Here is a 14888-nt window from a genome sequence, read left to right on the forward strand (position 1 = left end):
ACAGCACCCCAGAAGATATCTTTGGTACCTAACCCTTTCAAAGTTCATGATCATGAGGAGAATTCTGCTGAAAAAACAAATAAATAAGCAAACAAACCAACAATAGGCACACTGTAACTATAATGCTTTTCCTAACTTGGGTCTCTATCCTGAAGATGATTGCTAAAGTCTGGGAAGACTTGACACTGGCCATAACGTGAGCTCAGTCAAGTTCACGCTTCAAATCATGGTCTAAATATTCAAGTATATCTAATGGGTGAAGCATCTCCCTAATTTTACCAGCATAAGAGTTTAAATTGACCTTGCATTAAACAATTATTATCTTTCATCCTTTAATATCCCTATGTTCTGTTTTAATGCATTATTAAATATATAAGGATACTAGGGTCAGATCTTGAAAACAGTAAATATGAGGCCAGAAATTTACATTTATGACTGTGACTCTCAAATATATTCCCTATTACCACATATATTTCCATTAGAACTAAGTGTTTACCACTTTTTTGAGGACATTGACAGTCTTAAGTAAGTAACAAATTTTCTTCCTGGAAAAATATATGTGATTCTTATTCAGGGAAATACATTATACAGTGTAAGTGGTTCACAGTCCCTACTCTGTGGGATCAATATTTGATTCCAAACAAACTCTCCTGGAGGGGTCACAATATAGACTTTATTTATCTTCTTTTCTGGAGGCCATGAAATTTTAAAAACTGATGTTGAATTCCAAGAGGAAAAGGAAAATAAATAGGTTGATTTGAGGAACTAAATTATGTTACAAATTCAAGGTCAGCAACAACAAAACAACAAGAGCAATCATTGTGTTCTTTATGATTAGAACAAAGATTAAATTTAACATACCTCCTTCCTTCAAAAGCCTGCATTTTAAAATAATCACTTGTGCAGTTAGTCTGATATCATTTGCTTCACTCCTTATGTAGCTGCTACTCTAATTTTTTTTTTTCAGTTCTTCTTCAGGAAACTTAATCTTGCCAGAATGTTTAAACATTGATGCATTTAGTCAATATAATGTATGTGATTCAGAAACTTGAAGGCATCATAATTTAAGTCACACAATGCAATGGCATGTTTCATATTAACTAAAGCCTTATGTTAGCACAATTCTAATCTAGATTTCTGAATCAGGGAAGCTTACCATATTTGATTCTCTGTATTTAGTCTCAAGTGGCTAAAGCCTTAGATACTTTCAGGCTTTATTTGATTTTTGTTCTTTATTTAAATTCAGTAATATAAATATTAAAACAATTAGAAGCAGAAATAAACAAAAATTTAAAAATGAAACTCTATGAATCTATACAATCCACTATACTTCTGGCTTATTTATCAGAAGCTTTCAAATAAATTAAGATCAGGTCATTTTGATCTAGACTATTTCTACACTCAAGAATACAAAAGGCTACTTTTCTTTCAATGAATGGTTTTTAAAAAGTTAAAAAAAAATTCTTTACACAGATACATTGCCTTCCTACCATTTCACCTAACAACCATTGAACCATCACATAATTATAGAAGTATGCACCTCATAATCCCTTGAAAATACAACAAAAAAATGCAACTTCTTCCACAGCATAAGGAGTATAAGCAAACACAGTAATAACAAGTAGAAAGTAGGGAAATTTGGAGACTTTCTGAGGATCAATGAGAAAAACATAAAACTGCCTTATGAAATTTAAATTACTGTCTTCATATATAACTTGTCATTTTACTATTACCAGTACCCTTACTACTGCCACCCACAGTTAATATTGGGATTTAAGGGACTATAAGGTAATTTAATAGTTCCTATATGTCCATCAGAATAGGTGAAATATTATTTTTAAAGATTTATTTGTTTATTTATTTGAAAGGCACAGTGACAGAGAATGAGAAGCAGAGACAGAGAGAATAAACAAAAACAAACGCACACAAAAGCACAGAGATAAAGGACAAATTACGAGCATCAAAACTCTGAATCACTTATGTGCTCACTACAAAGCCTCTTATGCTTCAGCATCAAGATCTTAACAATGTTCTTAACCATGACTCTCACCAGTTCTTCTTTTCCTTGTGCGTAGAATACAGGGGACACGATTCCAGTTAGAGATCAAAGGTCTCTTGTAATGAGCATGGTCTAAACTCCAACTACGATAATGTGGAGAAAGAAGGCAATAGGCTGATGGATCTATTTAACAAAAAATGCCAAAATGTCAGCATTGATAGACCAGAGGACACACATAAAGTAGATATGGACACAAAAACTGTACAATGACTTGAATACATACAGATGATCTTAATTTTTGATATGCTGAATTGGAAGTGCAGGTGAAGTACTAAAGTGGAGTTGTGCAGCTAATAATAAAAAAAAAGCATCTATTTTATGTGAGCACATGCAATCGAATCTATTTGAAACAATCGCTTGTTTGGAGTTGACTACATACATCTCAGAAACTGGTTAATGAAAGTATTGACATAGAGGAAACCAAAAAACACTTAGGATAAAATTTGGAGCTAAATCTTTGGGTAAATTCCAAGGAGTGGGATGGCTGGGTTGAACAGTAGGGTTATCTTCAGGTTTCTGAGGAATCTCCAGACTGACTTCCATAGTGGCTTGACCAGTTTGCATTCCCACCAACAGTGGGTTAGTGTCCCTTTTTCCCCACATCCTCGCCAGCATCTGTTGTTGGTAGATTTCTGCATGTGAGCCATTCTAACCGGGGTGAGGTGAAACCTCATTGTGGTTTTGATTTGCATTTCCCTGATTGCTAATGACCTTGAACATTTTTTCATGTGCCTGTTGGCCATTTGGATTTCCTCTTTTGAAAAATGTCTATTGAGGTCCTTGGCCCATCTCTTAATTGGGTTGTTGGTTTTGTTTTTGTGGAGTTTCTTGATCTCTTTGTAGATTCTGGTTATTAACCCTTTATCTGTTGCATAGTTTGCAAATATTTTTTCCCATTCTGTCGGTTGTCTCTTCACTCTCCTGACTGTTTCTTTTGCAGTACAGAAACTTCTCAATTTGATGCAATCCCAATAGTTGATTTTGGCTTTGACTGCCTGTGCCTCCCGGGTCTTGTCCAGAAACTCTTTGCCTGTGCCAATATCTTGAAGGGTTTCTCCAATGTTCTCTAATAACTTGATGGTTTCAGGTCATAGATTTAGGTCTTTAATCCATGTTGAGTGGATTTTTGTGTAAGGTGTAAGGTAGGGGTCTTGCTTCATGATTCTGCACGTGGAAATCCAATTTTCCCAGCACCATTTATTGAATAGACTGTCCTTGCTCCAGGAATTAGTTTTAGATCCTTGATCAAATATAAGTTGGCTGTAGATGTTTGGGTTGATTTCTGGTGTTTCAATTCTGTTCCATTGGTCTATCCATCTGTTTCTGTACCAGTACCATGCTGTTTTGATTCCAACTGCCCTGTAGTATGTCCTGAAATCGGGTATTGTGATGCCTCCGGCTTTGTTTTTGTTGTACAAGATTGCTTTAGCTATTCGAGGTCTCTTGTGCCTCCATATAAATTTCAGCACCATTTTTTCCAGATCTGAGAAGAAGGTCTTCGGTATCTTGATTGGTATTGCATTGAATCTGTAAATTGCTTTTGGGAGAATGGACATTTTGATGATATTGATTCTTCCAATCCATGAGCATGGAAGATTTTTCCATTTCTTGGTATCCTCTTCTATTTCTTTCTTTAAGGTTTTGTAATTTTCATCGTAGAGATCTTTAACGTCTTTGGTTAAGTTTATTCCAAGGTATTTGATTGTTTTTGTAGCTATTGTGAATGGGATTGATCTTAGAAGTTCTTCCTCAGCCATGGCATTGTCTGTGTATACAAAGGCTGTTGATTTTTGTGCATTGATTTTATACCCTGCTACTTTGCCAAACTCTTCTATGAGTTCCAATTATCTCTTAGTAGAGTTCTTTGGGTCCCCTAAATACAGAATCATGTCATCTGCAAAGAGGGATAGTTTGAGTTCTTCCTTCCCAATTTGTATCCCTTTAATTTCTTTTTCTTGCCTAATAGCTCTGGCTAGAACCTCCAGAACTATATTGAATAGCAGTGGTGAGAGTGGGCATCCCTGTCTGGTTCCAGATCTCAGTGGAAATGCTTCCAACTTTTCCCCATTCAATAGGATGTTGGCTGTGGGTTTTTCATAGATTGCTTTGATTGTATTGAGGAATGTTCCTTCCAAACCCAGTTTGTTTAGAGTTTTCATCATGAACGGGTGTTGTATTTTATCAAATGCTTTCTCGGCATCTATTGAGATAATCATATGGTTTTTCTTCTGTAGTCTGTTAATGTGGTGTATCACATTGATTGTCTTGCGCACATTAAACCATCCCTGCATACCAGGGATAAATCCCACTTGGTCTGGGTGGATGATCTTTCTGATGTGTTGTTGCATTCTATTGGCCAGAATTTTATTGAGGATTTTTGCATCTATGTTCATCAGGGATATTGGTCTGTAATTCTCTTTCAGTGCTGCATCTTTTTCTGACTTAGGAATTAAGGTGATGCTGGCTTCATAGAAAGAATTTGGGAGGATTCCCTCTTCTTCGATTGTTCTGAATAGTTTGAGAAGAATTGGAGTTAGTTCTTCTTTAAATGTCTGGTAGAATTCAGCAGTGAATCCATCTGGTCCTGGGCTTTTCTTTGTTGGGAGGGCCTTTATTACTGTTTCAATTTCTGTCTCAGTTATGGGTCTGTTTAGGTTTTCGATGTCTTCCTGGTTCAATTTAGGTAGGTTGCATGTGTCCAGGAATCTATCCATTTCTGATAGGTTTCCCTGTTTGCTGGCATACAAGTCCTTGTAGTAATTTCTGATGATTCTTTTTATTTCTGTGGTGTCTGTTGTTACGTTTCCTTTTTCATCTCTGATTTTATTGATTTGGGTCTTTTCTCTTCTTTTCTTAGTTAGTTGGGCCAATGGGGTGTCAATTTTGTTTATTTTTTCAAAAAACCAGCTCCTCGTTTGGCTGATTTTTTGTAATGTTTTTCTTGATTCAATCCTGTTGATTTCTTCTCTGATTTTAATTATTTCTCTTCTCCTACTAGATTTGGGTCTGGTTTGCTGTAGGTTTTCTAGATCCTTGAGGTGAATTGAAAGCTCATCTATTTGGTTTCTTTCCAATTTCTTGATGTAGGCACCTATTGATATAAACTTTCCTCTTAACACTGCTTTTGCTGTGTCCCATAAGTTTTGGTATGTTGTGCTGTTATCCTCATTTACTTCCAGAAAGTTTTTGATTTCTCTTTTGATTTCTTCTATGACCCATTGTTCATTCAGGAGCATATTGTTCAATCTCCATGTGTTTGTGTATGCTCTAGGGATTCCTGAGTTGCTAATTTCCAACTTCATTCCTTTATGGTCTGAGAAGCTGCATGGTATGATTCTAATTCTTTTGAATTTGCTGAGACTAGGTCTGCACCCTAATGTTTCTTGCAGCTCAATTCACAATAGCTAAGACCTGGAACCAACCTAAATGCCCATCAACGATAGACTGCATAAAGAAATTATGGGATATGTACTCTTTAGAATACTATACTGCAGTAAGAACAAACGAAATCCAGTCATTTGCAACAAAATGGAGGAATCTGGAACACATCATGCTGAGTGAAATAAGCCAGTCCCAAAGGGACAAATACCATATGTTCTCCCTGATCGGTGACGACTGACTGAACACCAAGAGGGAAACCTGTTGGAGTGAGGTGGACACTATGGGAAACGGTGGCTTGATCAGCATAGCCCTGACTGTTAATGAACAACTTAATACATTATCCCTCTTAGTAGTTTTTTTATCTGTTCTACTTAATATGACTGGTTTAGATCTGTAATTGATGCACAGTTATTCTTAAGTGTTGAAAATTAACTGAAATGTGATCCCTGTTGAACATGGTGGTGGGAATGGGAGAGGGAAGAGATGTATAATTTGGGACATGCTCAGGCTGACTTGCCCCAAGTGGTGGAGTTGGAAGCATACCAGGGGATTCCAATTCAATCCCATTGAGGTCGCATGTACCAATGCCATCTCACTGTTCCAGGTGATCAGTTTCAGTTCACAGTTGGTCATGGAGGAGGGACTGGGAGTCAAAGGGAGCACATAGACAAGTCTAGTACCTGCTAACGCTAACCGATGGAGTAAATAAAGGGGAGAGTGATCCAACATGGGAAGTGAGATACTCAGCAGACTCATAGAATGGCAGATGTCCTAAATAGCACTCTGGCCTCAGAATCAGCCCTAAAGGCATTCAGAGCTGGCTGAAAAGCTCATGAGAGTATTTCAGGCATGGAAAGCCAAGATACTCTGGCAAAAGATCTCTGCGAGTGAGATCCCAGTGGAAAGAACAGGTCCTCAAAGAAGGAGGTACCTTTCTCTGAAGGGAGGAGAGAACCTCCACTTTGACTATGACCTTGTCTAAACAAGATAAGAGTCGGAGAACTCAGAGGGCTTCCATAGCCTTGGAAACTCATGACTGGAGCATAGGGAGATTACTGATGCCATAGACAGGAGTGTCAATTGGTAAAGTCAACAACAGGAGTCACTGTGCACTTACTCCTCATGTAGGATCTCTATCCTTAATGTGCTGTACATTGAGATTTAATGCTATAACGAGTACTCAAACAATATATTTCACTTTGTGTTTCTATGGGGGTGCAAACTGTTGAAATCCTTACTTAATGCATACTAAACTGATCCTCTGTAAAAAAAAAAAAAAAGAAATTATCAACTCCCAACTTGACTCTCACTGGGATTAAACATGACAATAGGTCTGCTATGATTTCATCATCATTTAAAAAAAATCATCTATTATTTTTCACTTTATGTTTCTGTGTGGGAGCAAACTGTTGAAATCCATACTTGATGTATACTAAGCTGATCTTCTGTATATTAATATAATCAAAAATGAATCTTGATGTGAATGAAAGGGGAGAGGGAGTGGGAAAGGGGAGGGTTGTGGGTGGGAGGGACGGTATGTGGGGGAAGCCATTGTAATCCATAAGTCGTACTTTGGAAATTTATATGCATTAAATAAAAGTTTAAAAAAAATTTGGAGGTAAATCTGAAATTCAGATGAGTAAAATGGAAGATGAACCAGCAACATTAGAGGAAGCATGATAAGAGAGAAGTGAGGAGATTTGCTGTGTTCAACTTGGTTAGGAGATAAATCATTTCAAGAAAGACATAATGACAAATATGTACATTTAATCACAAAGAAATCAAAGAGGAGGGAATTAAAATACAAACTATGGGGGCCAATGTTGTGGCTTAGTTGGTAAAGCTTCTGCCTGCAAAGCCAGCATTACATACGGGTGCTAGTTCCTCTCCTAGCTGCTCCACTTCCAATCCAGATTCATGATAACAGCCTGGGAAAGCAGCCAAAGATGGCCCACATGTTTGGGCTACTGCACCTACGTGAAAGATGCAGAAGAAGCTTCCGGCCTGGTCTGTCCCTGCTTGTTGCAGCCATTTGGGTAGTGGATCAGCAGATGGAAGATCTCTCTTTGTCTCTCCCTTTCTCTTTCTGTAATTCTGTCAAATGAATCTTTAAAAAAATAAAATACAAACTATGGGATTCATATAGAAAATTATTAATGTGATGGGGTAGAAGACAAAATCTAAAGGGCTAAGGATTGTATGAGAAAGGAAGACACAAAGAAGTACCTTGAAGTTGAGACAAGATTGAATGCCCTGGAGTTTTGTTTCCATTTGTTCGTTTGTTTTCTTCAATTTATATGCAAAGATTTTTGCATTCTCATTTGGAAGCATTGATAATGCAACATAAAATAAAAAAGATTTCTCCCTACTGTCAAAAAAGGCATATATAGGGGCCGGTGCTGTGGTGCGGTGGGTTAACGCCCTGGCCTGAAGCATCGGCATCCCATATGGGCGCTTGTTTCAAGACCCGGCTGCTCCACTTCCTGTCCAGCTCTCTGCTATGGCCCAGGAATGCCAGAAGATGGCGTAGGTCCTTGGGCCCATGCACCCACGTGGGAGACCGGGAAGAAACTCCTGGCTCCTGGCTTCAGATCTGCACAGCTCTGGCTGTTGTGGCCATCTGGGGAGTGAACCATCAGATGGAAGACCTCTCTCTCTCTCTCTCTCTCTCTCTCTCTCTCTCCCTCTGCCTCTCCTCTCTCTGTGTAACTCTGACTTTCAAATAAATAAATAAATCTTTTTTAAAAAAAGGCATGTATAGTAACTAGGACTTCATTCCTCCATGTTTTCTTCCCTTATCCTACAGTCATTATGCTGAAACCTCATTTTTAAAAAGTGATCAAGTAATTTCAAGTTGTTTTCTTTAGGAACTATTAGCATGTCATTGTTGGGGTATGGGGTGGTAACTGAGTGGACTAAGGACAGTCAACTTTAAAAGTTGAACTATTGCAAAATGGGCACGATATTTAGGTATTTATGCCCTTTTTTTGTAACACTTGTCCTGCAATAGAAATATTTTCTTTTTTTTTATTTTTTAACTTCTTTAGCTACTTAGAAGAAATCTGTTTATGGCACAATTTGCATTAATTCTTTCCAAGTTAGATATTTGCTTTCTTGTTTTAAAAATACTATTTAGTCCAATTTTCCAAATAGATATTGTTCATGGGAAAGTTAGTGAAGGAGTTTGGAAGAGAATGAATTGGGAAGGAAAGGGTACAATGGTATTTGACTAGCAGGACTTTTGTTAAGTGGGGAGAAAGGAGGAAAAACTGAGTAAGATCTTGCCACTTGGTCTCAACTTTCATAGTAAGGTCTGTTCCAAGACCATCTTTGCAAAGTGAAAAGGGGTGAAGTTCTCAATTAATATTAGAAAAATTAAGTGAATGAGAACAGCAGTAATAGGGAGAGGAGAAAATAAATAGGAAAATAATGATGGTGGTTTTATAGAAAGGAATGAATGGGAAGTTGAAAATAGGAAAATTGTTTTTAAAGAAATGTTGATGAAATATTGGAGAACTAAGAGAATAAACAATATTAGCACTACAGATTTCGAGACTTTTATAAATAACTGAAAATAATGAAATTATTAGGGAATGGGTAGGAATGAAATTCAGATTAGGCAATCGATATTTATAGAAGCAACTATCCATTTATTTGTTATTTATTTTTTCTGTCTTTCTTACTATTCCTGCTCATATAAAAACTTTGTCAGGAATAAGGGGGTATTTTAATTCTGTAAAAAATGCCCAATCTTTGAATTATCTGAAAAATTTTCATTATGCAATTTTGATGCAAATTTTAATAGACTGAACATATACAGCCTTGGGAAAGTTAATTTGTTTCTAAGGAATCTTTTAATAGCTACTGCAAAAACAGCAAAAAACAGACCAAAAAAGGATTAAATTTGATATATCTTGTTTCTCAGGAGATGCAAAGCTAACTGAAAATACAAAATGCTTTCAATGCATAGAAATTGTTGTCATAAAAATAAATTATCTCAGTGAATGTGCATTCAGAAGGTGGTAAATAATGCTATCTACTCAAAAAAACACATTTTAAACTGAAAAAAAGGGCAGACATCTCACATTAAGAAAGAAAGCCTCTTATGTCCTTGTAATATAGATACTCTAAATTGTATGAAAACACAACATTGTCAGGAAGTCTGAAAACTCACTGAGGTCATGTTTACCTACTGATTGCAGTAAGATCCAGGATCACAAAGGATATTGTGCCCCTTCACCTATTGTCACTCTGTTAAAAAATAATGTAACTAAAACAGAAAACAGAGAAAAACATCTTATATATCATTTCCTGGAATCAGAAAAAAATGATAGATAACTCACAATCACAAGGAGATAAATATACTCAGCAGAGTCGATTCATTTCCCACTTCGTTTCAGTGAGATAAAGAGCACACAGACCTTTTATTCTGTGTTTCTAATCAGAAGCCTCTACCCTGCTGGGTGGCTGAAAGAAAGAAAAGAAAATATATTCAATTTAGTGATCTTGGACTGAGTCAAAAACATTAAAACACTATTCATACAATTCTATCTTTGGATAAAATATTTTCCTTCCAAATATTCATCTCTCCCTTTTTTTAAAGATTTATTTTATTTATTTGAAAGACAGAGTTACAGAGAGAAGTAGAGACAGAGAGAGGTCTTCCAACCACTGGTTCACTCCCCAGATGACTGCAACAGCCAGAGATGCGCCAGCTGCGCTGATCTGAAGCCAGGAGCCAGGAGCTTCTTCCGGGTCTCCCATGGGGTGCAAGGTCCCAAGCACCTGGGCCATCCTCCATTGCCTTCCCAGGCCACAGCAGAGAGCTGGACTGGAAGAGGAGCAACCGGGACTAGACCCCGGCACCCATATGGGATGCCAGCCCTTCAGGCGAGGGCTTTAACCCTCTGCGTCACAGTGCAAGCCCCATCTTTCCCTTTTTAAGAGCGTGTAATTAGTTATGTAACTTCCTTTCAGCAAGGTGAGAATGACACTCTAGACCCATCAGGTAGCCGGTGAATTTTTCAAGATCCTGTCTATGGAGGGACTTAAACTTGCCAGCTTTCTGCTTTTTTTTTTTTTTTTAAGATTTTATTTATTTATTTGAAAGTCAGAGTTACACAGAGAGAGAAGAAAAGGCAGAGAGAGAGGTTTTCCGTCCACTGGTTCACTCCCCAGAGCTGCACGGATCCCAAGCCAGAAATCCAGGTGCTTCTTCCCGGTCTCCCATGTGGGTGCAGGGGCCCAAGCACTTGGGCCATCTTCTACTGCTTTCCCAGGCCACAGCAGAGAGCCAGATTGGAAGAGGGGAAGCCGAGACTAGAACCGGTGCCCACATAGTATGGAGGATTAACGTACCGCGCCATGGCACCGGCCCCAGCTCTCTGAAGTGAGGTGTAACAAGTAGCATTTCAGTATTTGTGTGTCATGGGCTGGCATTCAGTTCTGGAGACTGGGGTTGTAGATATTGGTCTCATGTTGCAATGTTCTTATTTGTAGTAGCTCAATCATGAAACTGCCAATTTAACAGACCACCTAATGTCTTTGTTATTATCTTGTGTCTCCCTTTGAAGTACACTGGAACTTCTAAAGTCTCAATATATGAGTAAAAGCCTAGAGGAACACAAGTTCTTTATCCAGTGTCTACCTGTCTCTGGCTACCAGCTCTGACCACTGGCACAGCACATGTAGAACATTTACCCAGTGTTTGATAGGCTCCATCATACAATTCCCCCAAAATTACATCATTTGCTACAACGTTTTAAACTCTGGATGTTTCTCAAAACTCTCATCTTAAGGTTTGGATACCAAAAGAAGAGAGTGAAGCTTTGGTTCTCATAGTATCTTATCTTAGAAGAACAAGATATAGAATCTGATCATAGACAGAATATCTTATCTGCAATGTGAAAGAAAAACTATGGCTGGGGTTTGTCAAGCCTATGTCTTCATATACTAAAACACTGTAGAAAATCACCTCTCTTTTGAAGGGTTTTGATACCTAGAAATTTTTTTCAGAAAACAATTTCTTTTGAATATCACTAAATATGCATTTCTGATAAATTTGCTGTTACTACTTATCTCTGATATTTATGTATAAAAATCTTGGTACACTTCTGAGATCTTAACTCAAATGTTCCATTCAATTGCACTTTGCTGTATCAACCATCTTTTCCCTATCCCATCCCCTCATCCCACCACTTGTTTCACCATTGTCATGGCAACTATCTTCACACAAATATAAGCTGACCATACCTCCTTCAGCTACACTAGTTAGCTACAATTTATGTCTGTCTCAAGTTCCTTGACACAGGACACCTGCAGGAACCAATTTGGCCACTCATTCATGGAGGACCTGGAAGCTGAGAATGCTAATACCTCAGTGAGTAACAAGTGGACAGTGTAGCATAGCTAGTACTCAGTTACTAAGTTTGGACCCCTTGTGTCCCTCAAGCAAGCAGTTCTAGGACACAATCTTCATGACTCCAGAGAAAGTCAAAATAAAATCAAGTTCAGTTGTCACCAGAGTTAAAGAATTCAAAAAGGCAACCGTTAAAGCTATGACTATAATGTAAATAAAATGTATTATCTAAAAATTTTAAAAAGAAAGAAAGAAACAGGGAAGAGGGGAAGGATCATTATATTCTTAGAATTATATCTATGAAGTACACTAAATGTGTTCTCTTTATATTAATAATTAAAATTGAAGTGAAAAAATAAGGTAAGCTTGGTATTGGTTTTCTCTCTATTCATGTCTCATTCTACCAATCTCTGTTTCCCAATATTATTTCTGAAAATAAGCAACCTGCCTACAGGTAATGGTCTCAGTCTGTTTCAAGGCAGATACCTTGACTCTGATATTCTCTTTGATAATCTCAGTGAAACACAATCCCTTCTTTCTTCCCTGTTATACGAGATATTTTATTTGTTCTTATTATTCCTCCTTGTAGTTGGATGTAAAATTATGGAAATTGTGGGCTATTCATGTTCACAGTCATTGGTTTCCGCATGGTAGATTTTCAATCATTTCTTGAATAGAGATCTAAATTTTTAATTCCTTAAAAATAGATGACATAAACCATTGAATGTGCATGTTGTCTGCAAAACTCAATAGTACTTTTCTTATGAAATGCACAGCATAAACTTTTGGTCAATGAGACAATATCAAATTATTTAAAACTAAATTCTTGAAAGAGAACTCTGCCAATTTGGGTTTCAGAAGCCATCAATTCAGGAGAATTATTGTCATACATTTATGTTCAGGATTTTTTGGATTTAGGATGGCTAATCATCTTTTTAAATTTTTTTTATTTTTTTTTTAATTTTTTTTGACAGGCAGAGTTAGGCAGTAAGAGAGAGAGACAGAGAGAAAGGTCTTCCCTTTTCTGTTGGTTTATCCCCCAAGAGGCTGCTAGGGCTGGCGCGCTGCACCGATCCAAAGCCAGGAGCCAGGTGCCTCCTCTTGGTCTCCCATGCGGGTGCAGGGCCCAAGGCCCCCGGCGGTCCTCCACTGCACTCCCAGGCCACAGCAGAGAGCTGGACTGGAAGAGGAGCAAACGGGACTAGAACCCAGGGTGCCGGCGCCACAGGCAGAGGATTAGCCTAGTGAGCCACAGCGCCAGCCGTGGATGCCTAGTCATCTTGAGAGGATCATTTGAGACTGTGTCTATGCAACATTAACAAAAAGAAAATAATGGAAAACAAGTTTATTGCTAGAGAAATCAGAATTTATGCTAACATAGAAGCTGGCCATATAATTTACTTTTGCCCTTTTTTCATAATGCTAGTGATAATGAAGAAGATTCCTAGTAAGAATATCCTATGTATCTATTGGTTTATTAAACTTATTGTCAAATCCCCACAAAGTCAATATCTTTCAGTCTAAAAAAATATAAAGGGTTGCTGTTCTCCCTTTTCCCCTATGACCTTCTTGAAATTCCTTTTTCCACAAAGAATATTTAAAATGCATATCAGCTCATGTCATAATACTGCTTAAAATGGGAATGCTAAGGCCGGCGCCGCGGCTCACTAAGCTAATCCTCCGCCTTGCGGCGCCAGCACACTGGGTTCTAGTCCTGGTCGGGGAGCCAGATTCTGTCCCAGTTGCACCTCTTCCAGGCCAGCTCTCTCTGTGGCCAGGGAGTGCAGTGGAGGATGGCCCAAGGGCTTCGGCCCTGCACCCCATGGGAGACCAGGATAAGTACCTGGCTCCTGCCATCGGATCAGCGCGGTGCACCAGCCGGGGCGGCCATTGGAGGGTGAACCAACGGCAAAGGAAGACCTTTCTCTCTGTCTCTCTCTCTCACTGTCCACTCTGCCTGTCAAAAAAAAAAAAAAAAAAAAAAAAGGGAATGCTAAAACAAGTCTATGGCTTTAACCTAAGTGCACAGCTCTGCATGATCTGACTTTTACTTGAGACTCCTATCTTCCACTACTGGTCACACAGTCTTCCATTCTGTACTGCTCAAAACCTTTCTCACTTCTAGATATTCAGCCCACCCCCTTTTACCTGGAATACTCATTTTTCTTTTGTATGTCTGAGTCATTAGTATTCTTTATGTATCGGTACAATATTACCCCCTTAAGATAACTCTTCCAAGAAAGCCACTTGTAATTGCACAATATACAATCATATCTTTCATATCACTTTTTGCTCTGTGTTATTAACTTGTACATTTATCTCTTTATTTGTTCTCACTTTGCTTGCCTTCCCATTTCTTCACTGCCAGGTCCATGGGAGAATGGACCTTGTCTTTTGCATGCATTGCTCTATCCCTTGTGATCTTCCTAGAGCAATGGTTTTCAATAAATCTCTAATGAATAAATGCGTGAGAAACAGGATAGCATGGTAGGAAGAGCACAGGCTCTGCCATCACAGGGCGTGGCATTGAAAGGCAGCCTCATTGCTCACTAAAATGCCAACACACTTCACTTCCCTGTGCCTGGGTAAAGTAGAAATCATCAAAAGGCTGGCTTGAGAAAATTGTATTAAAACGAGAAGCCTGGAAAACACCCCCAAAGGATGAGCACGTAATAAACGCTGTCAAACATAGAGGAGGGTGAAGACTAAAAGGGAGAGAAAGAGAAGAGAAAGGCACAGGATGAGAGAAGAGGGGAGGGAGAGCAGGGAAGTGAAGAAAAAGGAAGAGGTGTATCTAACTTTAGTTTATGAGGGCAAAGTTGCCTGTGTTTCTACCACTGTGTATGAGAAACTCTAATATTTGGGATGTGGTGGAAGAAGGATCACAGTGGTGGTAGATATTTTGCTGGTTTCATGTAAAAAAAAAAAGAAAATTTAAAATTTTTCTCTGGAATGGCTCCTGAGGAAATAGCATGGTGATGCGCTTACATACAATGTCAAAGAACACTTCCTAAGAGGGAGGGACTGATTTTCATGGAGTGCCTTGCCATAATAACGTTGAAGACTTCTCAGAAAGAAGATAGCAGAATC

Source organism: Oryctolagus cuniculus, chromosome 5, assembly GCF_964237555.1.
Source record: "Oryctolagus cuniculus chromosome 5, mOryCun1.1, whole genome shotgun sequence".
NCBI classification, from domain to species: Eukaryota; Metazoa; Chordata; class Mammalia; order Lagomorpha; family Leporidae; genus Oryctolagus; species Oryctolagus cuniculus.